The sequence below is a fragment of the Dipodomys merriami genome, unplaced genomic scaffold, assembly GCF_024711535.1.
Source record: "Dipodomys merriami isolate MVZ:Mamm:240054 unplaced genomic scaffold, mDipMer1.0.p SCAF_19, whole genome shotgun sequence".
In the NCBI taxonomy this organism is placed as follows: domain Eukaryota; kingdom Metazoa; phylum Chordata; class Mammalia; order Rodentia; family Heteromyidae; genus Dipodomys; species Dipodomys merriami.
Genome location: NW_027203270.1, coordinates 27,357,439 through 27,385,376, shown reverse-complemented (window position 1 = coordinate 27,385,376; position 27,938 = coordinate 27,357,439). Strand labels below are relative to the sequence as shown.

Below are 27,938 nucleotides of genomic sequence, written 5' to 3'. Positions count from 1 at the left end.
GTACATCTGATCATTTGAAACAATGTTGAAATGAACTCCAAGAAATGGAAATGAGTTTTTAAAAAATATTTTTTGCTATTTTTATTTTCTTTTTCTTTTTTTTGTTTGTCTATATGGCTTTGGGAGTGTAAGGGAAGGCAAAGAAATGGAGGGACAAGGGTTACACAAATGCAGCAATGGTACTTACTGGACACTGTATTGAAAATGAACTATACAACTTGTGTGTGGGGGAGTGGAAGGGAAAAAGTGAGAGAGATAGAAGGGAAGAGGTAGCATTATCCAAAAGCAAATGTACTCTTTGCCTGACTTATGAAACTGTAATCCTTCTGTTTAATACATGTTTTTCTAATAATAAAAAATAAAAGAATGAAACATTTGGACATTTGGAGAGATGTATTAGGAGAGTGATGGAGGAGGCAATTCTGGAAGTTTTTTTTTTCCAGTTTTATTTCTATTGCTCTGTGACTAGTTAATGCATTTAAAATGCTCTGTCAGGCCAGGCATTGGTGGCTCACACTTGTAATCCTAGCTACTCCAGAGGCTGAGATCTGAGGATTGAGGTTGCAGGCTAGTCTGGGCATTAAGTCCCTGTGAGACTCCTATCTCCAAGTAACCACCAGGAAACTAGGATTGGCTCTGTGGCTCAAAGTGGTGGAGTGCTAGCCTTGAGCAAAAAAGGGCAGGGACTGTGCCCAGGCCCTGAGTTGAAGCACCATGACCAATGTGTGTGTGGGGGCGGGTGAGGATGGGGAAGGCAGCTCTGTCATTATCTGACTGTAGGTCTTGATATGGAGACACTTAAAGTAAGTTTTTATAGTGTTGCATGGGGGAGTCTTTCTTCCGTGTAATAGGTCAAGAAACAGATTCTGCCCTGTTCCAACTGTCCTACAGCGGCAGGTCTGCCTCCCAGGATCCCTCATGGAGTTCAGGTGCAGATGCTGCCTAGGGTAGATTTCTATACTCATAGCCTGAGCAGTTCCATCTGAAGAAAGGGGTGTGGGGTTTCCTGGGGGTGATGCTCAGCTTCCTGGAGACCACTGCATGCTGTCTACCTCCAGACGCTCAAGGCCATCTCACCAGTGGGGATATGGTGGTAGCACTCATGGTTTCAGGAACAAGTTTATCTGTTTGTCACCTTTCACTCAAATGCCCATCGACACCCCCTTGAAGCAATGATATCACTTCTTTACTCAGGTTAATAAGAAGGGATTAGGGACATCATAAGTAGCATGCCATTTGCTCTCATCTTGATCCTTACTTGAGCTGATATTTATCAATGATTAAAACAGGCAAGCACACACAAATAAAATAAAAACCCAACCAACAAAGCGAATTAGGAATTGATTTACCTTGCTTTAGTGGCTCATTTGTTATTGCTGCTTTGAAAGCCAGTTACTTAAACAATGGCATGTGTATATGTGTGTGTGTGTGTGTGTGTGTGTGTGTGTATAAACCAGTTGCCTTTTTACTTGTGTGTGTGTGTTACAAATATTTTTTTTCCTCCCAAGTAAACTTAAGACCATTTACATCTCAGAAATAATACATTTTCAAATACGATGCTGTGTTGGATTTTTATCTCAGGATACGTTAAGTTTCTGAAAAGTAGAGGTGACAGAAAAGTAAAGAAGAATTTTCTTATAGACCCATGGACTATATATTCAAAAATGAATGCTTTTTTGGTGCTGTTATTAGGATAAGAAGAGGCTGTTTGATGAACATCACTGGAAAATTATATGATTTAAAATGCCCAAATTGTGTGGTGAGTTAGGCTCAGCTGAGAGTTCCATACACTAACACATATAGTCAAGAAGTATAGAAGCCTCGTGCAAGTCAATGGTTAGCACTGTAGTTTAGATTTGAAGTGTCCCATGTTGAAGACTTGGTCCCTAGCCTGTGGCACTGTTGGGTGGTGATGGGACATTTAGAAAGAGGGGTCTTGGGGAAATAAATTAGGCCATTGGGGGACATACTGTTAAAGATGATGTTAGGATCCTAGCTTCTTCCTGTCTTTCATTGTTACTTGGTTGCCATGAGGTGAACAGCTTTTCTGTCCACCCAAATCCTGCCATAATACCTCTGTCACCACAGGTCCAAAGCAGTCCAAATGATTGCAGATGGAACCCTTTGAACCCATGAGTCAAGATAAACTGTTCCGCTGCGTGAGTGTGTGTGTGTGTGTATGTTCTGGACCTTGAACTTTGGGCCTGGGTGCGGTCCCCTAAGCTCCTTTGACTCTATAGCACTATGTCTAGCTTTTTCTGTGATTAATTGGAGATAAGAGTCTCACGATCTTTCCTGCCTGGGCTGGCTTCAAATCACAATTCTCAGATCTGTCTCCTGAGTCACTAGGATTACAGGCATGAGCTACCTCTTCTGGCTAAACTTTTCCCTCTTATTAGCTGTTACCTTAGCTATTTGTCATAGCAACAGAAAGGAAACAGACAGGGTTAACTTTCCAGCAAGAATGGAATATAAATCCAATTGTTAACACATGTAATTTTGATTCTCTTCTTCAGCATAGTTCTTCCTTATGACTGTTATAATTAAGACAGAGTTGAAAATTCTGTTCTTCCTTTTTTAAAGAATTTAACATTATGTTATCCCCCTATCTTGAGGTTGGCATGTATAGGCTTCCAAAGTTTTAAGCTCAAACTGAGATCTGATACAATAAGGGTATTATTATAAGGTACAGCCCTCAAACTTGCTAATTTGTTTGAGTAGAAACATTACTACTAGAAACCTTTCCATCTGTCTATTAAGGGTGAGAGAATTTGTAATAACCATAGGAAGTCAAGCTGGTATTTGGTAATTCAGTTTTTGAATTTTACCTGGAGGCTGAATAAAGAAAGATCCTCTTAACCTTTGTTTATATGCAGAGTTGTGAGCTTAGAGCCTTTACTATCCTAGGCTAAGTAAAGAAATATTTGATAGGTCCCAACTTCCCTATGGGTAATAGGAAGTACATGTAGACTTCTGAGATCACTCTAGTGTAAATGTTAATGATTAAGTTTGGAAAGTATAGTTCTCAGTGGACTTCATACTTCCTTTGTTATCACAGCTTGGATATGAGAAGCCTAGAATCTGCAGTCTCAGGAGACATTATCTTCCCCAATAGGGAGAAGGAGGGTAGGAGTATAGATGAAAGAAATGTGGTTATGCATTATTTGTTGGAGGCTGGGATATGGGGGCCCAAGGTTTGATGTAATAAATGTACATTATTGTGTTTTCCCCAGTTAATCCAGGACATTAAGGTTTTGATTTATGCTTATTTGGTGATTCTGCCTAGCTGGGGTTCAATCAATTGATGGATTTGTTATCTTGTCTGGGAAATTATCAAAGCAAGAAGATAAATATACAGCTGTGTATCACTGTATCACTTAGCAACCAGGGATACATCCTGAGAAATATGTTGTTAGGGGATTTCCTTGTTGTTTGAACATTATAGAGTGTACTTACATGAATCTGGATGTTACAGTGTACAATGCTGCAAAGCTTTATGGTACGGTACATCTCTAGAATAATTATGGAAGGCATAGCATGATCATACAGTCACTTACCATTGTGCAGTACTATGGACTGTACATAATTTACTGAATGCAGCTGTGTGTGCTACACTTTGGCACAGTGGGCAAAACAGCCCTTTTATTTACATGAACATCACCACGAACTCATGAATAATGCATGGCACTATGATGTTATGACAGCTATAGGGGTTATGATGTCTGTAGGCAAGAGGAATTTTTCAGTTTTATTATGATCTTATAGGATCACCATCCTACATATGGTCCTTCGTTGATTGCACTGTTCTAGAACATAAAGAATTAACTTTTAATCTTGAATGAACAGATTAAAAGATCTGACAAGTAGATCTGAAAAATAAACTGTAAGAAATGAATATAGCCAGCACTAGTAGCTCAGGTCTGTAACCCTAGCTACTCAGAAGGCTGAGATCTGAGGATCACAATTTGAAACTAGCCCAGGAAGAAACATCCATGAGACTCTTCTCTCCAATTAATCAGCAAAATGTCAGAGATGTGGGTCAAGTGATAGAACACCAGTCCTGAGTGAAGAAGCCAAAGGACAGTCTCCAGCCCCTGAGTTCAAGCCCACTACTGGCATGCACATGCATACACACACACACAACACACACACACACACACACACACACACACACACACACACACACACTAATTACACCTAAAATTTAGTGGTTGGGTTTAATAACATATAAAGTAAGGCTAAACAGAGAACTATTGAACTAGCTAGCTGAGGACGTTGGCAGGATACAGTTAAGGGACAGAGGAGAGTCAAGGAACATGAAGGCTAGAGTGAAATGATCTAACTATGTGTGATGAGGATTCCAGAAGAGGGAAATTGAGCAAGGGGGGAGAAAACATTTGACACAATACAAAAGAGAACTTTTCAGAATTGTTTAAGAAACAAGTTCTTCATCATGAGTCAGGATATGATAAGGATACCTGCACATTCATGTTCATTGCTATATTAGTCACAAGAGCCAAGATATGGAAACAGCCCATATGCGCCACAATACATGTGTGGATCCAAAAAAATGTGGTACCTAAATACAGTGGATTTTATACAGCCATTAAATAACATAATGTCATCTGCAGGGAAATGGTATGGAACCAGAACAAATCATGTTAAGTGAGGTAAACCAAAATCAGAGAGATGAACAGCACATGTTCTCTCTGATATGCAGAAGTTAGATCTAAAATGCACTGCTACATGACAAATTATAAAGGATTCTAGATATTCACATATGGTAAGACCAGAAGAAGATCCTCTTAGGAGAGAATTACCAAGGCATAATGCCTAAGTACTTCTTCTTAGTTATGTAAAATAATATACATACTGAAATGGACTCTAGGATATGGAAATGAAAGACTTTTTTAAGGTTTTGATGATTCGGTCTTCTTTGCCTTGTGTATGGCGTATTCACATGTATATCTTCGGTTGAGTGGGTGGGGGAAAACAGAATTTGAGGGAAAAAGGGTGAAAAGTGTAGCAGTGGAGTGTACTGGATACTGATGAAACTGAATTATACAACTCATGGGTGGGGACAGGAGGGAGGGACTGGGAGAGAATGAGGGTACAGAAGACACTGTACAAAAGGAAATGTACTCATTACCTGACTCATGTAATTGTAATCCCTCTGTATATCACCTCTATAATAACAATAAAGTACATTTAAAAAATACAAGTTCTTATATTAAGGAGAGCTAATGAATTTCAAGCAAAGGGTCTACAAATAACTGACAAACTATGCAATCACAATCAAAGTCATAAAGATACCTTCTTGCAAGTAGGAAGAGAAAATAAAGATCATCAACAAAAGCATGTCAGTGAGTATGACCAGTGACTCCTTAAGAGCAGCTTGAAGCTGGGTACCAGTGCTCCTGTCTGTAATCCAAGCTACTCAGGAGGCTGAGATCTGAGGATTATAGTTCAAAGCCAGCCCAGGCAGGAAAATCTGAGACTCTTAACTCTAATTAACCACCAGAAAACTGGAAGTGGTGCTGTGGCTCAAAGTGGTAGAGTGCTTGCCTTGAGCTGAAGAGCTCAGGAACAGTGCTCAGGTCTTGAGTTCAAGCCGCATGACTAACAATAAAAAAAGGAAAAAGAAAAAAGAAAAAAAAGAGAGCAGCTTGACTACAATAGACAATGTTATAAATGTGCTGGGAGAAAAGAACTGGTAAAATAAATACCCTAGCAGTGACATTATTTTTGAAGGAGAGCAACATAAAGACATTTTCAGGATAACAGAAAATGAGTCTGCTATCAGCTTTTATGTTTCCAGTGAAAGAAGTCTGCGGGGATCTATTTTAGACAGAAGGAAGGAGCTTCCTGATGGAAGAGATGAGATTTGAGATGTGGAAAAGGATGGTGAACAATAACAGTGCTTAAGTATGGGACCAAACCTCAATGAACATCAGCGCTGTAAAATTAAGTATTATAATCAGTTAAGTATTATAATGTTACCCAATCTCAAAGTCATTTTAAAGTGGAAAATTCACAGAAATACATGACTTGAAACTTTTCAAGGTGTTTGCTACTTTAAAGCGATGAAATGAGATGAAATCTCATGCCGTTCCTCTTCATTCTATGGGGGATTTGAATTTTCCCTTTGTCCGGAGTTCCCATGTAGTGTATGCTACTTCCCTTTCAGTTACTTAGTGATCATCTCTGTATCACAGTTGTGGTGAAGTAATCCTTATTTCACTTAATAATGGACCAGAAGTGCAAGAATATTGATGCAAAGGAGGCACCAGAGCATGAAACGTGGAAGGAAAGATAAACTCTGCTACCACGTGGCCATGCTGCAGGGTAAACAAGAAATGCAAGATATATGTGATATAGGGTTCCATACTATCTACTTATGGTTTTCAGGCATCCAGTGGGGAGGTCTGGAACAGATCCTTCCTGGATAAAGGAGCTCTACTATACATACTAATACATATTCTGAAGAAAAACAAGATAGAATTAAACTAAATGAGAATCAGAAGGACATGAGCAGAGTTAAATGGAGTTAAATTGTCCCAAGGTCCTTGACTGAAAGGGGGGGCAAATAAACAATTAGCTTTTGACATCAGCCGGGTAATAACGCACATTGCATTTTCTAATTTTGTACTTTTGCTCTTCACATGACCCTATATTATAGTATGCGAATAAACCAGTGAATTAACCCAGAGAGCTCAAACACTACTATATAGAGAGACTGGTTGTGCCTTTCAAATCAGGCAGAAAAAAGCAATGGAGCATTCTCATACTTAAAAAACTTGAAGATTATCTCTGTCTCAGGAAAAAATACAAAAATAAGCTCTTGGAAAAATATTCAGAGCCTTCGATGGACTTCTATAGAGAAGACCGTAGGAAGAAGAGTGCTGGATTGTCTGGATTTTTATCAACTTTCTTGATTCTCATATTACTTTTCCATACCACTGTAATTGGAGTTGACTTGGTCTCAAACACCAGTCACACCTCTGCTCATGCTGGAAGACCATAGTTACTGGGAGAAGGTGCCATCTGGCTTCCTCTCTCTGCATTATTATGTACCTGAGCCTTTTGTGCATTTCAGTAACCTAAAATTGTAGTCTATATGGTTATTGAGTGCAATTGGCAAAGGTTCCAGAAGATATTAACTATTGGTCAGAAAACTGTTAGCTAAATATTAACATTAAGTGATAGTTACCAATTAATGCTGGACTCTTTTGGATGCTATTTGAAGGGAAAATTATCAGTGATTTAGTTTTAGGATATACTTCTATAGTTATAGGATAACATAAATTTACTGTTTCTGGAACAAGTAAGTGGCAATTACCATATGTTTTTTATCTTTCACGATGCTCATTCTTGAATAAGAACTATACTAGCTAGCATATTTGGAAGAGATTCTGAAAACCTCATAAGCCATTCCTCTCCTGGAGAAGAATGAGAAAATGAGAAAGCTGGTGTGTGCACAGGTTAATGGATTGTCTATAGCAACAATACAAACATGGAAAGCATAATATTTGTCCTCTAAATTGATTTTTTTTTTTTTTGCCCTTCACATGACAGGAAAGAAGTCTTGGGAACACCACCCTGTTGGAGGAACAAAATTTTCAATTAGATTACTATTTTTTAAAAGTTTTGCATGATCTTTGAGTAGTTGCACAAAGGGGGTTTAGGTTGACATATCAATTAATGAGTGCCATGCATCTTGGTCAATGTCACTTTTCTATAATTCTCCCCCATTTCTCCCGACCCCACCCATCCCCTCAATAAAACACTATTTAATCGGCCAATCTGTTCAGTACATCCTATTTTGCACTCTGTCATTAACCATCTACTCTTTTAATGCCTTTTTTTTTTGGTTCCTAGTAGCATAAAATTGAAATGGATGCTCTAAGATGTATGGATGATCGGTGGTCCCAGAACAGTCTTAGTGCAAGGCACTATAGATAGAGCCAGTGAGATGAAGAGATGTATTATTGATTAGTTTCTCAGAACAACAGTGACAGATGGGTTTATATCTCAGCTCAGTGGGAGTTTTATGCCATTACTTTTTAATGTGTGTACATGGAAGCAGTGGAAAATAAAAACCCCATACAAAAAAAATTGATTGAAAGAGCTCCGTACTGAAAATATGAGGCAAGGCTTAGGATGGAACTTGAAATGAGTGGATGTGGATTTGAGAAAAACTCTTTCTAGGAGCCCTTAACAGGTTTTAGGAAAACTTGGGTATGAAAAATCAATGCTAACGCTTGCATTATGGCTTATCTTTTCTGAAATTTATGTTGACGCTTAATCCCTATCCAAAGCTCTGCTTAATTTTAAGTGGTCCTTGGCCCTGCTGTGGCCATTCCCTGTGTCCCATCCACATCTCCTAAATCAGGAGAATGTGACGTGCTCTGTGAGGAGACATCCAGGTTGGGAGAAGTCTGATGACCTGGAAATCTTGTTATTGGGGAGATTGTATGCCCTTCCCTCTAATCATATTTGTGCAGAGCATTTCCTTATCACAGGGTAGATAATCCATCTTATCGTAGTCAGACCAAAGGTAGACTTCAGGGTAGCCCTTCTTGGAATCAGTGGAATCTAGTTAGGTTTTACTTAATCAGAAGGTTGAACTATTTAGCCAAAAATGAAGAAAGGCAGGTCAGAGATGAGGTGGGAGCATGTTTTAAATTCAACCATGTTGAACTTATCATTATTCCCACCTCGTTTTGTTTTGTTTTGTTTTTCCTGGCACAAAAGAAATACATAAGTGAGAGAAAGGGTGACATTGTCCAAAAAGAAATATACTCTTTACTTATGTAACTGTAACCCCTCTGTCCCTCTGTACATCACCTTTATAATAACAATAAAAAACTAAACAAATACGAAAGGGAGAGAGACAAAGAGAAGAGGAGAGAGAGATTTTTCCAAATTTGTGTGCTCTTTTTGCTGGCTAAATTCCCACCTGAGGGTCGACCTCCAGGGCATTTGACTTTAGAACCTGGAGTTGGGATTAATGCCCTGTGGCTACAGCATTGTAATTCCTAACACTTTTTAGACAAAGGGTCCTGCATTTCTAATTTGGGCTCTCTAGATTATGGAACTGGCCAGTCCTTCCCTAATCCTCTACTGGCTGTTCACCTACAGGTGTAAGAGGATAAGTAAATTGGGCAACTTTTGGGGAGAGCTTACATTCTTTCTCTTTTCCTCAGCACTACAGTCTATAGCCTAAGGATAGTGGCAAATGAAGAGAAAACAGGTCTTGGGAGAAATAGACTCAATCATATGTTAGAAGCAGGATGTTGGTGGAAGAGTAAGTGCAGTCACCCTGGAACAAAACACTGCTCATCAAAGGACAAGTTCCTCCATCAGTACCTACAAACAGCTCCACCCTCTTAGCCCTCCCTCCAGTTCACTACTCGCTGGCTGACTGAATAGACCTTGGGTAACTTCCGGGCAGTGCGATGAGTCAGCGGGCCCATTCACGATGGAATTTTATACAGGTGAAAGTTAATATGTTAACTGGTTTCTATTTTGTCAGAAAGATGCACAAAGAGTAAAAGGACATTAGAAGTTTTTTTTTTTTTTTTTTAACAGTACTCACTTTCAAACATTAAATCCTTAGGGAACCAAGATGACACTGCACTTTAACACTTATCTACTCAGTGTAATTTGTCATGGTTCCAACTCAGAGAGAGTCTGGATCAGTAACATGAGCATCACTGGAAGCTGGCTAGCCATGCCGACTTTGGGCTCTTCCCACCTTACCTGTTGAACAAGCACCTTCCGTTGAACTACATTGCTGGATTTTTTGGGTATGTTTTGAAGTTTGAGAAGGGCTATAATCCTGTACTCAGCAGCTGGTTATCTTGGCAGATGGTAAGGAAAGGAATCTAAACCATTTACTGGCACCTGGGCCTACTGGAGAGTTAGGGAAAGCAAAGGAACTCAGAGTGGTCCCCGGACCACACCATCAGATCACCCCACGTGCAACCCCTGCCTTAGGCTTTCCTGGTGAGTTGGATATCCGACCGATTCTAAGAACCACCGAGTTGGTGGTAATGGTTTTGGCAAGGTGTTGCAAAACTGGCCGAGCATTTTCTTCTGGAATGCTTTGATTTTTGTCAAGTGGAGGCCGATGAGAAAGCACCATTTCACAAGGCAGGGAGTCCTAATTTTTAAAGAAGTTATGATACCCCTACTGACTTACCTGTTAGCTGAAAATTATTATCTTAATATTTGAAAAAGATGGGAACATGGAAAGGGATAGGAAAAAATACATTCATGATTGAAAAAATAAGGGCATATGAGACAATCTGGGATTCATGATCCTGGGGAAATGAAGAGTGAATGGGAAGCAGCGGAGCCCACTTCTCTCTGTGCATGGTGATGATGGCTTATGACTGGCCTAACCTGTGACATGGAAGCCCTCTGCTCTGGCCTCGGGTCCTCAGCGACCCATGTTCTTATTGTAAAGAATCTGGTGCCATGACAGGACCCAGAAATCACCAGCCTACAGTCCAGGATACCAATGAGACTGCAGCCCACAGGAGAAGCTGATCAATGAATCGGGATCTATGAATTCATATGTGTTGAAAAGATCTGGGGATTTCGAGGAGGGAACCCTCAGGTTAATCACTGACAACACACAGCAAATGACTTTGGAGTACAAGGTCCAAGAGTAAGCAAGTCCTTTGGAGTACTTGATGCTCTTTCTCACTCATTCACAAATATGCACAGATGGAAGTGGGTACCAGGCCTTGCCGTGGGCCGGAGGGATACAGTAGTGAGAAAACAGAAGTTCCTGCCCTGGTGGAACTTAGCTTCAATGCAGAAGGCTAGATTGTGTCGGAAAAGACAAATGAAGTGGGCTGGAGAGGACTGGGAGAGGTCATTTTTATAGAGAAACCAGCTGGAACCTTGCTGGAACAGAGACAGATATTTGAATGAAAACTGATGAGGAAGAATTGTCCAGAAGTCTGGGGTGGAGGACAGTCCTATTGGGGGTATGAATGCAGATGGAGCCACTTGGCTCAGTGTACATTTGAAATGAATGAATGCACCACTTCCCTGCATCCCCATGTATCTTTTTTTTCCCCTTTCAATTACTGAGATGGGGAAATAGTTTCAGTAGCAGAATACACACACACACACACACACACACACACACACACACACACACACACACACACACACACACACACACACACACACACACAGATTTGAATGCAAAGAAATTATATGAAAGTTTAAAAAAGACAGCTGAGTGCTTGTGGCTCACGCCTGTAATCCCAGCCACTCAGGAGGCTGAGATCTGAGGATTGTGGTCTGGAGCCAGCCCAGGGAAGGACAGTCTGTGAGACTCTTATCTCTAGTAAACTACTCAGAAAAAGCTGGAAGTGGCTCTGTGGCTCAAATGGTAGAGAGCTAGCCATGAGCACAAAGAAACCCAAGGATAGTGCCCAGGCCCTGAGTTCAAGCCCTAGGACTAGCAAGAAAACAAACCCAAAACCAAAAATCAACAATAACAACAAACAACAAACTAGCAACGATTCAGAGTGAAGTGCCTAACACTTCCCAAGTTGGGGGTTGGAACTTGGGATAATTCAACATGTACTAAATTATCACACGGTACTCCAGAAATCTGCACAATTAAAATAATAATAAAGGAGAAACTATCAGCCAATGGTTTGCATTTATAATGAAAACTTTCTCTCAATCAAAACCAGTCAGTCTCTCAAAGAACAAAGGAAAAAGGAAAAGAAAAATAAATTTTGAGGTACAAACACGAGCACGTCTGTCTTCTTCTGAGCAGCTGGGCCAGCTTATAGCCCCGAAGGTAGATGGAGTCCTACACAAGGAAAGACTCAGCAGAAACTAGAAGAGGTGGCGGAAGACTGTGCAACAAACACCATCTGGCAGATGAGGCCTTCTTATCACAAGAGATAGTTATTGGTACACTCCCATATTCCTCAGGACAATGCTGTTCAGGTCTTTCCCCATATTGAACAGGGTCATTGCTCTGATGGCTGTGTTGTCAGCCTGAGACAGAGATGCACTGGATAACAATAAATGGACACTAACAGCAACACTTCCATCAGGAATGTCTAGACTGTGAGTGTCTTGCTAAGGCTCCCTTCCCTTCAGCTCCTGACCCTGGAAGTCTGAGGATGGTCCTTTGCCAGCCAATGTGTGTTGAGTGAGTAAGTGTACAAAGTGTAGCGACTCCAGGAGGTTCTTAGGGAAATCTTCCACCTATCTTGCCCTTTGTCCAAGTGTAATACCACAACCACATGATACACACAGCACGGTGATGTCTGATAGCACTTCCCATGAAATGGACTATGTGAAGAATGGGATAAACTCTCTCACTTCACTGAAAGGTCATCAAGGACCCGAAGAAGAAATTTGATTGCATGTTTCTGTAGGTAAAAACATGAAAGCATCATTTGTAAGCTTTGTCCTGAAAACAAACCAAAAACCCAAACCAAAACAACACAGGATCTGGGGTCAAGAGATGTAAGCTAACTCATACTGTAACCTTTTAGGAATTAATGAATCGTTTGTGCTCTTTAAGTCTTGTTACAGTTGGATGCAGTGACTCATGCTGTAATCCTCACTACCCAAGGGGCTGAGAATGGAAGGATTGTGGTTCAAGGCCATGGGGGGGGGCAAAGGAAGCTAGTGAGACCTCCATCTCAACCAATAGCTGGGCACAAGTGGTACATATCTATCATCCTAGCTGTAGCATGGGATGTAAATAAGAGCATTGTAGTCCAGGCAAGCCTGCCCCATTTCAAAAGGCCCAGAGCGAAAAGGGCTGGAAGTGTGGCTCAAGTAGTAGGATACTTGCCTAGCAAGTTCAAAGCTGAGTGAAATCCCAGTACTAAAAAGATAAAACCCCAAACAAACAAATCCCCTCCCCCCCCCTCCACACACGTTAAGGTTTTGGAAAAGTACGGTTTAGCTCTGGCTCCCTCTGCTGGGTGATTTGTCTTTCAGAGTTGAGTGCTCTCTCCCCATTCCCACCTCCAATTTTATATTGAATTATCTCTCAATTCAAGAGAAACCTTTCAGCCAGAGATTCCCAACTTTCAACTGCATATTGGAACCACCTGGGTGTGAGCTGATCCAGGCTTCAGTTGTATCAGACATTTACTGTGTGTTTCTGTCTCCAAAGACAGACTTTATTCCGACTGTTTCTCTTAGCTGAGTAATAAGGAGTTCTTTGTGTACATAACCTAGAGACCATGCTTTAAGTCATGTGGACATTTAAAGAAACATATTAATGTGTTGGATTAGCTAGGATGTGGCCACCCAATCTTGTTCCCCATTTGACCTTGAGTTTGCCTTTAGGGTCCACTCAAATCCCTCTGTGTGTGTGTGTGTGTGTGTGTGTGTGTGTGTGTGTGTGTGTGTGTGTGTGCGCGTGTGCAACTGACTTGCAGCACTACCATTTTTCTTTCTTTTTTCGTTTCCTTTAACTCTGTGGATTTTGGGACTCTTATAGCTAATGTGTCTCTGAAAATGGGCCATCAGAGATGTTTATTACATAGGCCTTCACCATCATGAAGTCCATATTTGTGAGGGTTTTATCTCAAACTTCAGATGCACCATTTACTTCATAATACCCATTTTCCAATGCTTTTGTTTCTCAGGCTCTTCCAATTTCAAATCAGAGGTCTCTCAATATTGTCTGGGACACTGTCTGCAGCTTCTGGTCCTCAGTTGCCACTGGCCTACACAGCAGCACAGTCCCCATTCTGTCCTCATGGTTCTAGTCTCTGGGGGTTTTACCTCACCTATCAACAGTCAGCCCTGCTCTGCTGAACCTCAGAGAGTGAGGAAATAACAAGGTCATGATTAAAAAAAAATCTCTTCCTTCTGGAAACTTCTTTATTAGGATGTTGTTATAAAGGCATCCTAATTCCTTATAAGTTGGTGTGTCCTATGGTGCAGAGTTGCTGTAAAGGTCTGTTCTCACCAGTTGTTCTGAGGAGGCCCTGTGGGTTTAATGTCCTGAATCTGAGACCTTTAATCACTGCACCAACCAGGGAAGATGAGGAGTCTTCTGGCAGTCCTGGAAATCTTGGTCCTTTGTTTTTGGACTAATTATCTTGTGACCGAGCCATACAAAATTGCCACTAAGAGAGAACAGTGACAATATTGTATGGTTGTCTATTGGAAACAACATTCTTGGCCAGAATTCTGTCTCAGATGAATAATAGAGCTCTTTATCTTCACAAGACTTTGTATTCTGTGAGTTGATATAAAAAGTTGAAGTTAAAAAAATTTTTTTAAAAAGTGGGAGTAAGGAGCGTTTTAGAAAATTCAGCTATGCCATTTTGGCAGTCCTTCTCTGTGTATGTGTGCCACACAGTTCTTGCATTTCAAATTGCTGTTACTCTTTGGGCAACAATTGTGTGTACTTGGTATTATTATTATTATTACTTTTTGTACTTGGCTTTCTTTTAGGGGATTGTGTGACTCCATTTTTGTCTGATTTTCAGTTTTTTTTCCAGGTAATAGAAGATATTTATTTAAATACAAATTTCTTAAGATCTGTAGAAGATATAGCTTTGTTTTTTTTTAAATTTAATTTAATTTTATTTGTGAACATACTGTACAGAGGAGTTACAATTACATGGGCAGGATAATGCGTACATTTCTTACCAAGCATTGCAGCCTCCTCCTTTGTTTACCCTTCACATCCTTTCCCAGCCTCCCCCCTCCCCCCCAATCCCACTCCTTCTCCTTCCCCCCCTTCCCCCCTCCCGCACCGACGTTGTAAAGCTCGTTTTGGACATGACAACTTGTACTTCTCATTGTTTTAACAGGTCCACCTGTATCCTTAAATAACTGGTTTTTCCCCATCTCCTCCACAAGTTATACTGACATCAAATATAGTGAAAGCAGGGGTTATACTGTGGGGGAGGGACATACAAAGCAACAAAGAGATAATCTTATAAATGCATTAGAAACACATGCATGAAAGAAAAAAACATATCTAAGGGTTCATTTTCCTGACATCACATTATCTGACCTTTTCCACTTGACTCATACATATACTAGATATTACAAATAAGGGAAACCATGGGACCTATGTTTCTTTGGGCCTGGCTTACTTCACTTAATATAATTTTTTCCAAGTTTTTCCATTTCCTAACAAATGGGGCAATGTCATTCTTTCTGATGGAGGCATAGAATTCCATTGTGTATATATACCACATTTTCTTGATCCAAATCAAAGAAAGGTTGGACAAATGGGATTGCATAAAGTTGCAGAGCTTCTGCAGGGCAAATGACATAGCTAGCAAGATCAATGATTTTCAGTTTTGACCGGGGGGAAAAAAAGAAATCTATCAAATGTAGGCCTACATTGTCTCTCCTGCCAGTAGAGGGTGCTCATGCTCTTTCTATTGAGGGGAAGGTAAGGCAATCCCTCCCCTCCCCCACTCCTAGAAAAAACTTGGTTTTGGGGCTCAGCCACTATCCTACTTACTGTGTTCTTTGAAGGGCATAACACACGGCTTGATGAACCATAGCTGACCAATTGTCTTGGAAAGCATTTGAGAAACGACAATTTTAAAAGTAAAAGCTAAAATATGTTCTTTATCTGATTCTTAATTGTTGCCATAAGCCTGGATTATCTGGGATTTGGGAAAACAGACATTTTACAGTATATTTGTGTGTGTGTGTGGGGGGGGGTACTGGGGTTTGAACTCATGGCCCTAGTAATAGCTCTGCCAATACTATTCCACTTCAACTATGTCTTCAGCCCTGCTTTTTCCTGGTGAGTTTGGAGATAGAATCTAATGAATGTTCCTGCATGGTTGACCTCAAACTGCCATCCTCCAATTCCAGCCTTCTGCGTAGTAAGATTTAGAGACATGAGCCACTGGCATTGGCTTACTTTTCAGTCTTTTAATGATCATACCTTTCTTTAGATAGCTTGCTAATGATGTGTGTTCATGGTATGCAGTGTGATGAGCCCAAGGTTTTTTGCCTACTCTGGTAAAGATTTAGTGCTGTTCCTCCATTCCTGGGGCACAGACAATAAATACAGATAGGTCTACTGTGCCTGATGTAATTTCAACTCCTTTGTTTCTGTTCTGATATCTATTGCAAAATGTTTTTCTCTAGAGGGTAGATGGAAGGAGAGAGACTATTGATGGAAGTGGAGGTATGGCTCAGGTGGTACTGTGCCAGCCTTGAGTAAAATAAAGCCAAGCAGGAGTGTGAAACCCTGAGTTCATGCCCCGAGAGAGTGTTGGAGCTTCTTGACTCTTTCATGAGCAGCCATAGATGGTGAGTATGGTCAGTATCGTATGTCCTAATGAAAGCTCATTAGAATCCACTGACATTCAAGCACAGTTAACACCTTCAGTCTCTATTATGTTGTATTCTTTGTAAACTCAAAATCTTTATTTATTTATTTTTTTGGTTGGTCATGGGGCTTGAACTCAGGGCACTGTCCCTCAGCTCTTCAGCTCAAGGCTAGCACTCTACCGCTTGAGCCTCAGCACCACTTTCGTTTTTTTCTGCTTATGTGGTGCTGAGGAATCAAACCCAGGGCCTCATGTAGGCAAGGCAAGCACTCTACCCCTGAGTCACCTTCCCAGCCCTCAAAATCTTTTTTTAATTAAGGGAAACCAGATCTGAAAATCCTGCTAGTTCAACTCCTTTTCTGATGTCTGGGCCCCTTTAACATCTCTCTGATAAGACTTGTTCTGGGCCCTTTGCTTGGAAATCTTACACTCTCATCTTCTCTGACATGAAGGGAGGGGCCTGGAAGAACAGAACCGTCAAGAGAATTCCACTGGAGGTTTTAAGTAGATAGCACAGCAATGTAGAAACCAGTGCTGCCGGAATGGCAAATGCCTCATCTTTTCATTCCTCACACCACTTAATGCACATCTCAAAAGAGAGACGCCACAGTAGATGAAAGTGACAGGCACTGACTGGCTTGAAATATCCCAGGAAAATCTGGTTTAAGATTTTTCTAGGAATTGATCCAAGACACAATTTTTCTTTCTGCCTTTCGATCTGTTAAAAGACACAGGAGATAGTTGGACTCCTTGAAGACATACATATTGATATGAAAATAGACTCTTGACAAGTTGTCTTGAAAAGGGAGCCAGCATTGAGGGAGGGGAAGGAATGTTTGTTAGTGTAGAAGTGGGAAGCTTTCTGTCCTGTTGCCTGACCTTCTTAGGAAACCCACCTTTCCTTTGAACTTTGCTGTGAATGGATTCTGTGTCTTTCGTGTTGGAGCTCGAGGCTGCCACACTGGGACTGGTTCACCGTAGTTTCTGTCTCTCTTCAGTTCCTCTGTAGAGGGTAGGAGGTTATTTGTTGTTTTTGTGCTGACCACAAAAAGAGAGAGGCCCTGGAGGTAGAAGACAAGATTTGTATCCCTTTTGTAGTGAGATGATTTGGGGCGAATGTCAGAGGTTACTGAAAGCACCAGAACAAAACTGGGATGAGTGCGTGTTGGAGAGGCCCCAAGGCCACGCTGCTGTGCCTCGCAGGTGAACACACTGCCTGTTTGGCGTGTCACAGAATCCTTTTAGAGTAGCAAAGATCACTTAAACACTTTTATTTGTAGCTTAGAATTGGCTCCCCTTACATGCTGCATTGGAGGTGAAGTGATGCCAGGCACCAGTGGCTCATGCCTGTCATTCTAGCTACTCAGGAGGCTGAGATCTGAGGATCATGGTTCAAAGTCAGCCTGGGCAGAAAAGTCCAGTGACTCTTATCTCTACTTACTGAGCAAAAAAGCCCGAAGTGGAGCTGTGGCTCAAATTGCTCCAGCCTTGAACAGAAAAGCTAAAGGATAGCACAAGGCCCTAAGTTCAAGCCTTAGTACCAGAATTTAAAAAAAAAAAAAAAGATACCAAAAATGGACCAAAGTCTTAGACTCTCACTTCCCACTCTTCCCTTCAGGAGTTCCTCAACTGCAGGGATTTGTGTGTCCCTCTCACCCAGCCTGGCCAGTTTCTGGGCCCTGGGATGAGTCTCTGGCCTGCTCAGAGGTGCAGCCTTCCACCTCCTCTTGGCCAGCTGCCTGAAGACTCCCCGGTGCCTTTCTAGAGGATGTGGTTTTAACCCTTTGCTGTTGTAAAAGTAGTTAGCAGGCTGATGCTTGTCAAGCGATAGAATTCTTCCTTCTGCTCTAAATTATGGAGGAAGGGCCAAGTCTGTTCTGAGTCAGAACGGAGTCATCATCACTCTGGGTACCATGGGAGTGGGGAGACCTGACTGCCATCCTCTCCTCCTGTAGGCCATAAATCTTGGGTAATTCATGTTTGGTATAGGGACAGAGGAGGGACATAGATAAATCCTTTGTTTCCTGTAGAGGAGCCTCTTCTGGAACCTTTTAACTTCCTAACACTGTGGGGAGAAAAGCAGGAGGCCATGTGCCCACAAAAGCTAGCCATTGTTCAGCCCTCAGCACATGTAGGAATGATTACCGAGCTCTTTCCACCAGCCCTGAAGAGCCCTGCCTTCCCCTACTCTGGGCACTCCAGCCAGCAAGCGGGGTTCAGTCACTTTGGTGATGGTTGTGTATAAGCTAGCATTTTCTCTCACCGACTGCAAAACAAATCAGATTTTTCATGGCTTCTCCAAACATTTGTAATAATGAGTTTTCTTGGAATGTCATTCTTTGGTCTGCCAGCTGATTATTATTTTCAGAGGACACTAATGACAACCCAGAAGCAATGTCTACAAAACCCCACATTAAGGCAAACCTGCCATTCAGGTAATGACTGCTGCCCGCTGGAAAAACAAGCCTAGCATGGTTAGGGGAAGGCTGGGTAGCGATGCCTGAATGGTTTGGCAGGGTGGAGGCCAATTATAGGAGCCAATGTGGTAGAACTGGGCACGGGGGCATGGGTGGCTTTCTGCAGTTTTGGTTGAGTGTGGGAGAAATTTCAAGAGGGTAGAAAGAGCATTCCTGGAGACACATGCTTTCTTTGTTTCAGCTCAGATCAATTTCCTCATCTATAAGACATGCAAAGGTGGTAATTATTAGATTATGCACCATGATGATGGTTGATGGGAAGTACAGCCAGGCAAAGGGACTCTTTTGCATATTTTAATTTGCTGCTCAGAATTTTTTTTTTGGTCGGTCGTGGGGCTTGAACTCTGGGCCTAAACGCTGTCCCTCAGCTCTTCAGCTCAAGGTGAGCGCTCTACCACTTGAGCTACTGCGCCACTTCCGGTTTTCTGGTGGTTTGTTGTAGATAAGAGTTTCATGGACTTTCCTGCCCAGGCTGGCTTTGAACCACGATCCTCAGATCTCAGCCTCCTAAGTAGCTAGGCTTACAGGCGTGAGCCACCAGCACCCAGTGCTGCTCTTAATTTTAAGAACTTCCTTCTTTTGTCTTCCTAGTCAGTGACTTGTTCTGCATTGGGCCTCAGTAGGTGGCTAATGAGCACTTCATTGGCTGTTTATTCTAACACTGCACATGGCATTACAAATTTCTTTTTTTTTTTTTTGTGATGTAATGTTTTCTTTTTTTTATTGTGAAAATACTGTACAGAGGGGTTACAATTACATGGGCAAGATAATGAGTACATTTCTTATCAAGCATTGTAGCCTTCTCCTTTGTTTCCCCTTCCCATCCCTTCCCACCCCCCCTACCACAAATTTCTTAAAAACAAAGAAAACTGATATCAGTAGCAACTGCAATTGCAACCAGTCTTGGCTGACTTGGTTTAATTGGGTTAGGCATATTTTTATTGAAAGAATAATATTTAATTTGTGTATTTAGTTACACACATTTGTTAAATTATGAAATACTAGCATAGTTAAAAATGTTGCTTTTTTCCATGTTTAGGTATCACTTTTATTAGGACTTTTACATGTATATTTGACCGTCATGATTCCAAAAGCTATTTTTCTCTTTTAATTGTTTTTTAAATAGAATGTTTTTTAAAAAATATATTTTATTGTAAAAATAGTGTACAGAGGGGTTACAGTTACATGAGTAAGGTAATGAGTACATTTCCTATCGAGCATTATTACCCCCTCCTTTGTTTTTCCCCTACCATCTCTTCTTTCTCCACCTCCCCAACTCCTCCCTCCCGCCTCCAGTTTGTAAAGTTCATTTTTAACATAGTGTCTTATACACCTCATTTTTACAATGGGTCAACCTGTATCCTTGTTTCAGCATTTTATTATTTCCCTTCCCCCTCCCCAAATTAGAAAGATGTGTATACAAGATGCAGGGCACTGGAATCAAATACAGTGAAAACGGGTTATACCACAGAGGAAGAATATGCAAAAGAAACAAAAAAAATCACATAGTACATTAAAAACAACAGCGACAAAGATAAAACCTCTTGTGTCCCTATCTTGGGGTTCATTTCACTTAGCATCATCTTATATGTGCATAGCTTTTGACCTTTTCTGCTTGTCTAGGAAGATTATCCTAGATGTATACTAGTTATTGCAAATCAGGGAAACCATGGGACCTATGTTTCTTTGGGCCTGGGTTACTTCACTTAATTTAAGTTTTTCCAAGTCTTTCCATTTGGGTTTTTCAAAATTGTTATTATTAAGGAGTTGTACAGTGGGGTTACAATTCTGTATGTCAGGTAATGCCCTAATCCAGTGGCACCTAGATTTAGGGCATGTTTTACAGTTCTTTTTAAAGTTGTTTTCTCATAAAACTTATTGTTTGGCTTGTGGAGTACACAAATAGTCCTTGAAGAGAATTGTGGGAGATTTTTCTTGAGTAGTGCATACATCCTGGCATGTACATGGAGGTGTACTATTTAGTTACTATGCTGGCTTAACACAATAAGCCACCTTGGACAGGTGTTTTCCATCCTTTCTATTGGATGTGAATTGTTGTGAGGTGTTTGTGGCTTGAACCAAGGAATAACTTGAGCAAGATGATTGATCTTCTTAATTTCCAGACTTCATTCTGCCACCTTCTCCTTGATGAGAACCTGAACAACATCCTCCAACAAGGCCTCACTTAGCCCGTGCTCTTGCAGGCTCAGCTTGAGTTGAATAAGACCATACTGATGAGACTCCAATGGGCTGTGTGGTTGACCCAGTGTGCTCTGTATTGAATCTGTAGAAACCGACATATAGGTATGACATTCAGTGGAGGGGACCTGCCAAGCTGTGAGGGGCTGGAATCATCCATAACTAGCACTTCGTTACACAGAATGTGGTCCATGGATTAGCCTCCTCCGGGAGAATGTTAGACATGTGGAATATCAAGTCCCAACCCTGAGCTACCAGATCATAATCTGAAGTTCAACAGGCTTCCCAGGTTGTGTGTATATGCATTAATATTTGAGAAGCCCCGGCTTTACAAAGATGAGGGACTGGGTGGAGACTTGAAACTGCTGCTTCCTAAGGTATGATACAGGAAAGTCTTCACCACAGGTTTCTGTGATATGACTCTAGATAAAATATTTACCACTGATGGATGTTGAAAATGTTTGCCAGAACAATGATCTGTCCAATATTACCACCGCTTCTCCATCCTTCTTGTCTTTTTATGTTCCCTGTGCATATATGGAGAAAGAATTTTGATAGAAACTAGGAGTGAGAATAACTAGGCAAACATTTAAGGTGTGAGATACTCTGGGTTTGAAACTGAACTTGAAACAAGATCTTGAGAGAAATAATCTGACCCTTTCCTGCCAGTTAGTGTAGTTTTAGGGTAGTCACAAGCTAAGAGGACATTTCTGTCTATAGGGCATTGGGTGCTTCAAGATCTGGGTAAAGAGAAGGTAGGCAGTAGTTCTTGGATATAAATACCTATCCCTGTCTTGGTGGTGTGTGTGTGTGTGTGTGTGAGTGTGAGTGTGAGTGTGTGTGTGTGTGTGTGTGTGTGTGTGTGTGTGTGTGTGTGTGTGTGTGTGTGGTATTGGGGTTTGAACTCAGGTACTTGTGCTTAGTAGGTAGCCACTCTACCACTTGTACCATGCCCCCAGCCTTTTTTCTATTGTTGTTGTTGTTATTATTATTATTTTAAAAAATAGGGCCTCACATTTATATCCAGGCTGGCCTAGATAGTGATCCTCTTATTTATACTTCCTGCCTAGATGGAATGATAGACCCAGGCCATCATGCTCAGCTTTTTGTTGGTTGAGATAGGATCTCACAGTCTTTTTTTCCCTTGGGCTAGCCTTACACTGTGATCCTCCTGATCTCAGCCTCTAGAGTAACTAGGATTAAAGGCATCAGATACTCCACTTGGACAATGTTTGTTTCTGACATACAAACACATATGTGTGCAAGTGGGAGGGTGAAACAAGATATATATATATATATATATATATATATATATATAGAGAGAGAGAGAGAGAGAGAGAGAGAGAGAGAGAGAGAGCACAACCATATGTATTATATATGTAGCTCTTTTATTTATTTATTTTTATTGTGAAAATACTGTACAGGGGGGTTACAATTACATGGGCAAGATACTGAGTACATTTCTTATCAAGCATTGTAGCCTCCTCCTTTGTTTACCTTCCCATCCCTTCCCATCCCTATATATGTAGTTCTTGTACTGTGTAAATGAGGTTAGACTAGTTGCCTCACTAATTGCTTTGAGTTTTCGAAAGGGAAAACTCAGACTTCTTATCCCTGAATTGAAGTCTTAGATAAAAATTGTCATCAAGTGTTCCTTAAAATGAATTGTCCAGGGCTGGGAATGTGGTAGATTGATAGAGTGGTAGAGTGATTGCCTAGCATGCATGAAGTCCTGGGTTAGATTCTTCAGTACCACATAAACAGAAAAAGCTGGAAGTGGCACTGTGGCTCATTTGATAGACTGCTAGCCTTGAGAAAAAGACAGTACCCAGGCCCTGAGTTAAAACCCCAGAACTGGCTCTTCTCCCCACCCAAAAAAGCCAATCCTCTAAAATGAATTGTCCATGTTTTTTGATGTTACATCACTCTTTGACAACCCTTTTTGACTTGTCTGATGACACAAATATGTTGGGTACAAATTCTGGTGATAACCAAAATTGTTCTATGACCATAGATTAGTCAATGCATTCCCCCTGAGCTTCACTTTCCTCAATTATAAGATGGAGGCAAAGTCCTGTAGGGTTATGACAAATATTTGATGAGATTACGAGTGTAGTCAAAGGTAGTTACTATTTTAACCATGTCTACTACTATGTGTGTACATATGTCACATGTGTGAGAGTTGTCTATACACAGATTAAAATTAGCATAGACTCATAGTTTTATTAGGTGATTCATGATTCTTTTAGATGAATTCATATTAAAATTTCAAAGAAAAGCTTTGGTAGCTAATCTGTATACTAGAATGACTACACATGCATGCACATGTGTGCACGTGCACACACATGCACACACACAGGTTCTCATGTAAAACTCCAAAGAATGGTTCAGTCATCTCATCTCTGACAGTATTAGAGGTGCTGTCTTTTCCTTTTGCCATGACTTCATTACTGCATTTTAGACACTCTCTAATCCTCTGCAGAGTGATGGTGACAGGTGTGTGTTGTAATAGAATAAATGTGATGGAGTGAGTCACCCACAGGGGGTGAACTCAGGCATGTAGTTAGGTCAGATACCCAACATTGCTAGGGTATACAAACACTTCAGAGGATATGTATGTTAACACCAAAACTCTTTAAAAGCATTTATTGATTAAAGACCATGGGAGAGAATATAATTGAGACATGCCATTGAGATGATTTATGCTAGCGTTATCTTCCAGGGTCTTAACAACTTATTAGACCTTGTGACTGGGAGCTACCTGATCATCATAATCATCTTATCATCTTGGTGAAAGAGAACATACCTCACCTACACTGAAACCAGATCACCTTTCAGTGAAACTTTTGATTAGTGTAATACTGAAAACATAAATATTTAAAGGGGAATTGTTAATGTCCCTGGAATGAGGAACTTAAAGGCAGAGTTGAAAGGAATCGAAACTCAAAGGAGGATTTATCTGGGCATCATGGCATGCTCTGGTGAGGACTCAGGGCACCCCTTCTCTGCATGCTCCCTTCTTGTGAAGAGGCAGAGAAGACAGCAGTGAACACACAGGGGTGGTGGCTTTAGTCTCTGCTATCTTTTTTGAGGAGAGTCAACTTTAGCTTTTCTCTTGGAAGGTTTGATGCTTCATCTATGGTCCAGGGTTTCTGGAAAGGTCTATTTCAGTGTTTAAACAACTAGAAATTCGTTAGTTTAATGAGGATAGAAATGGCCTTTTAGTCCTAAGTCAACTACTGTCACTGGCAAACAAGAGATTCTTGAAAAAAAAATCCTTTGCTACATACCATACTACTTTGCAATGATGTTTTATTTGCTCATATTGGGTTTGCATTGGGGAAGTGGCTTATTTCTGTTTCACGATGTCTGAGGCCTCAGCTAGTTGACTTGAGTATTGAGCACTAGCTGGAATAAATGCTGGACCTGAGTAATGCTCCTGGAGCTTCTGTTCTATCTGTTGGTTGGGTTCTCAGTATAACATGCCATTGGTCAAGTCAAGTCACATGGCCAAGCCCAGAGAAGATGTGGAGAGGACCACGGAAAGACAGTACTGATGGAACAGATTCATTGGGGCCACCAATACCTACTGTATACTCAGAAAATAATTATTTAATATTCGTTTTTCTGTGTGAAAGACTAAATAAGGATATACATATATGTAGAATATTAACCGCCATAGAGGACATTAATGGGATTATGTTCTTTTAATTTTAAATAAATGTTATGTTACACAAAGTAAACTTTTTCCTCTCTTTGTATTAATATTATAAATTAATTATACAAATTGAGGGGTTTAATTGTGATATTTCATGCATGAATATGGTGTATATCAAGTAAACTTTTAATGACTATATTAGATACAAGCTATCTGAAAAAGAAGCAAAAAATTCAATCTTTAGTATCTACTGAAGTTTACTTTATTCATTCAACTACTGGGCATTTGTACACATTGGTTCCAGCTTAAGCTACATGCGTTATTTTTACTTTTCAATAGCTTATATATTTAGAATTATTACTTGGAATTAGCTATGAGTTTTTAAAAATATGTGTTTTTAAATTTCTTTCAGTTTCTATGTTTTGGAGAAGCTGGAATGGAGCAAGGCCTTAGGTGATCATTCTAGATAGTAGTTTCCTTGTGCCTTACGTAGGAAGGTTCAATTTGTTGATTTCTTTTTTCTCTTCTCTTTTGCTTCTCCTTTTCTTTTCCCTTCTCCTTTCTCTACTATTTTCCCTTCCCTTTCCTTTATGTATATTTGGATATTATCTAAAAGTGCTTACCTATATATTTATAAATTAATTCTGGGTCCCACATATGAGAGAAATTATGTATCCTTTGTCTCTCTGAGTTTGCTTTACTTCACTTACATGACTTTTCCAGATCCTTCCATTTATTTGCAAATGGTGTAATACCATTCTTTCTAGTATATGAGTAAAATTCCATTGTGTATATATGTATCATATTTTCTCAATCCATTTGTACATTGAGGGCTGGTTTCATATCAGCCACTATTTTGGGTAGTGCTGCAGTGAACGTGGTTGTGCAGGTGCCTTTACTATCTCCTAGTTCATAATTTTTTTTGATAAATGCCAAGAGTGGAATTATGGATTATAGTGTAGTTCTATGTTTAGTTTTTTTTTTGAGGAGCCTCCATACTGCTTTCCACAGTAGTTGGGCAAGTTTACATTCCCATCAACAGTGTACTAGGGTTCCTTTGCACCCACATCCGTGCTAGCATTTGTTGTTTGTATTCTTGATAATGGCCATTCTAACTGGGGTGAGATGGAATCTCAGCATTGTTTTGACTTGCATTTCCCTTATGGCTAGAGATACTGAATATTTCTTCATATGGCCATTTATACTTCTTCTTCTGAAAAGGTTCTACTTAGCTTGTTTTCCCATTTGTAAATTGGGTTGTTGATTCTTTGAGAGCTTAGTTTCTTAAGATATCTGTATATTCTAGATATTAGGCTTTTGTCCAATGTATAGATGGCAAAGATCTTCTCCAATTCTGTAGGAATCAATTTAACCAAGGATGTGAAGGACTTCTACAATGAAAACTAAACAATTTTGAAGAAGGAAATCAAAGAAAAAATAAGGAAGTAGAAAGACTTCTGTGCTCCTGGTTTGGTAGAATTAGTATCATGATAATAGGAATATTGCCCAAAGCAATCTACAAATTCAGTGCAATTCCCATCAAAATCCTAACACCATGCTTCATTGATAAAGAGAAAACAATCCAGAAATTCATATGGAACCACCAAAGGTTCCAAACCGCAAAAGTAATCCTGGGCAGAAACAGGAGTGTTAGAGGTTTAGCATTTTCTAAACATTAGACTATACTACAGAGCTATGGTAAAGAAAATAGCTTGGTACAGGCCTGAGGAACGATGGAAACAGAATAGAAGACCCAGACACATCCATAGACCTATAGCCATCTAGTATTTGATAAGGAAGCTAAAAACACAGGTTGGAAGAAAGCCTCTTGAACACATAGTGCTGGGAAAATTGGATAGCCACATGCAAAAAACTAAAACTGTATCCCTATCTATCACCTTGTATCAGTGTCCATTCAAAATGGATCAAAGACTTCAGTGTAAGACCTGAAACCATGAAATGAGTACAGGCAAGAGTAGGAGGAAACATTAGGACTCCTTGGTACAGGCAGAAACTTTCTGAGTAAAGATCCAGAAGCACAATGAATCAAAGAAAGAATAGATAAATGGAATTACATCAGACTAAAATGTTTCTTTATGGCATTAGTTTTCCTTTTTGAGACAGGATCGCACCTTGAACTTATGACCCTCCTGTCAGCCTATCTGGAGTTATAGGTGTGTGACACCATACCTGGCTTAACTTTTATGAATTTTGCTTTCCAATTTCACACTTCATTGACAGAAATAATAGTGGAAAAAATGAATCTATGAATTTGATTGAACAATATCATATGGATGTATGCACTAAACCATTTTATTATACTTTAGATATAAGTATGATGCCATAGATATTGAACTCCAAAATGATACTTCATACTCTTTTGGATTAGCCAATTATTGTTTAGTTGTTTTGGATAATAGAATATTAATAGCTACTTATTCAAAATGTTTCTTGAATGAAAACAATAGTATTTATTATTTATTTTCTTATGTAGTGTGTATGTGTGTGTGTGATTTCAAAATTAAATACAAATAAACTCCTATGATTAATGATTCACCCGAACACCTAAACACCTAAACATTAATCAGTTTTTGATTGGTATTTTGAAAGGCTTTTTGGGAGAAAGGTTATGGAACTTGAAGAAAAGTTTATTCTCTATGTCATAGAGAAGGGTTATTGTGGAGAAAGGTCATTCTGTGTGTCATAGAGCCAAAATTCATGCCATTTTTCTCTTTATCTGAGCAAATATTTCTCTCTACGTGTTTTTACTTAGTGAAACAGAGGTACATCTTCCTGTATAGGATGACCATCCCTCCAGTTTGTTTAGGACTGGAGAGTTCCCTGGAACAACAGGGATGAGTTGGTTACATTATTTGATAGAGTGAAAATTAAATAAGACTTGGGAGATATTTAAGGTCATTAGAAGAAAAATCATATGTTAAGTTTGTTGTTACCTAGTCATATACAAACTATAATTGTAAGGGGGAAGGTTAGTAATTGTTTTCTGAGTTTTTTGTAATAACTTTCTTTTTAGCTTGTCATATTATTTTTAATATTCTTCTAGGGATTTTGTTTTTCCTAGCAAAGTTCAAATTTCATCTTGAGAAAAACATAAGCAGTTGTCCCTGTGTTTTCACAGAGAATTAGTTTCAGGGCAAATACCAAAATCTGTGGCTACTTAAGTCCTTTACATAAACTGGCTTAGTATTTGGGTATAACTGACATTTGCATATATCCTAATGTAAAATGATGCAAAATATCTTTATACAGGATCTAGTACAA

General features: G+C 40.0%; 1 long non-coding RNA gene across 1 annotated transcript in view; it reads left to right on the top strand.

Annotated features, from left to right (window-relative positions):
* Nucleotides 1-27,938, top strand: part of LOC138831037 (uncharacterized) — a 95,637-nt gene that overhangs the window by 50,853 nt on the left and 16,846 nt on the right. The window lies entirely within an intron of this gene.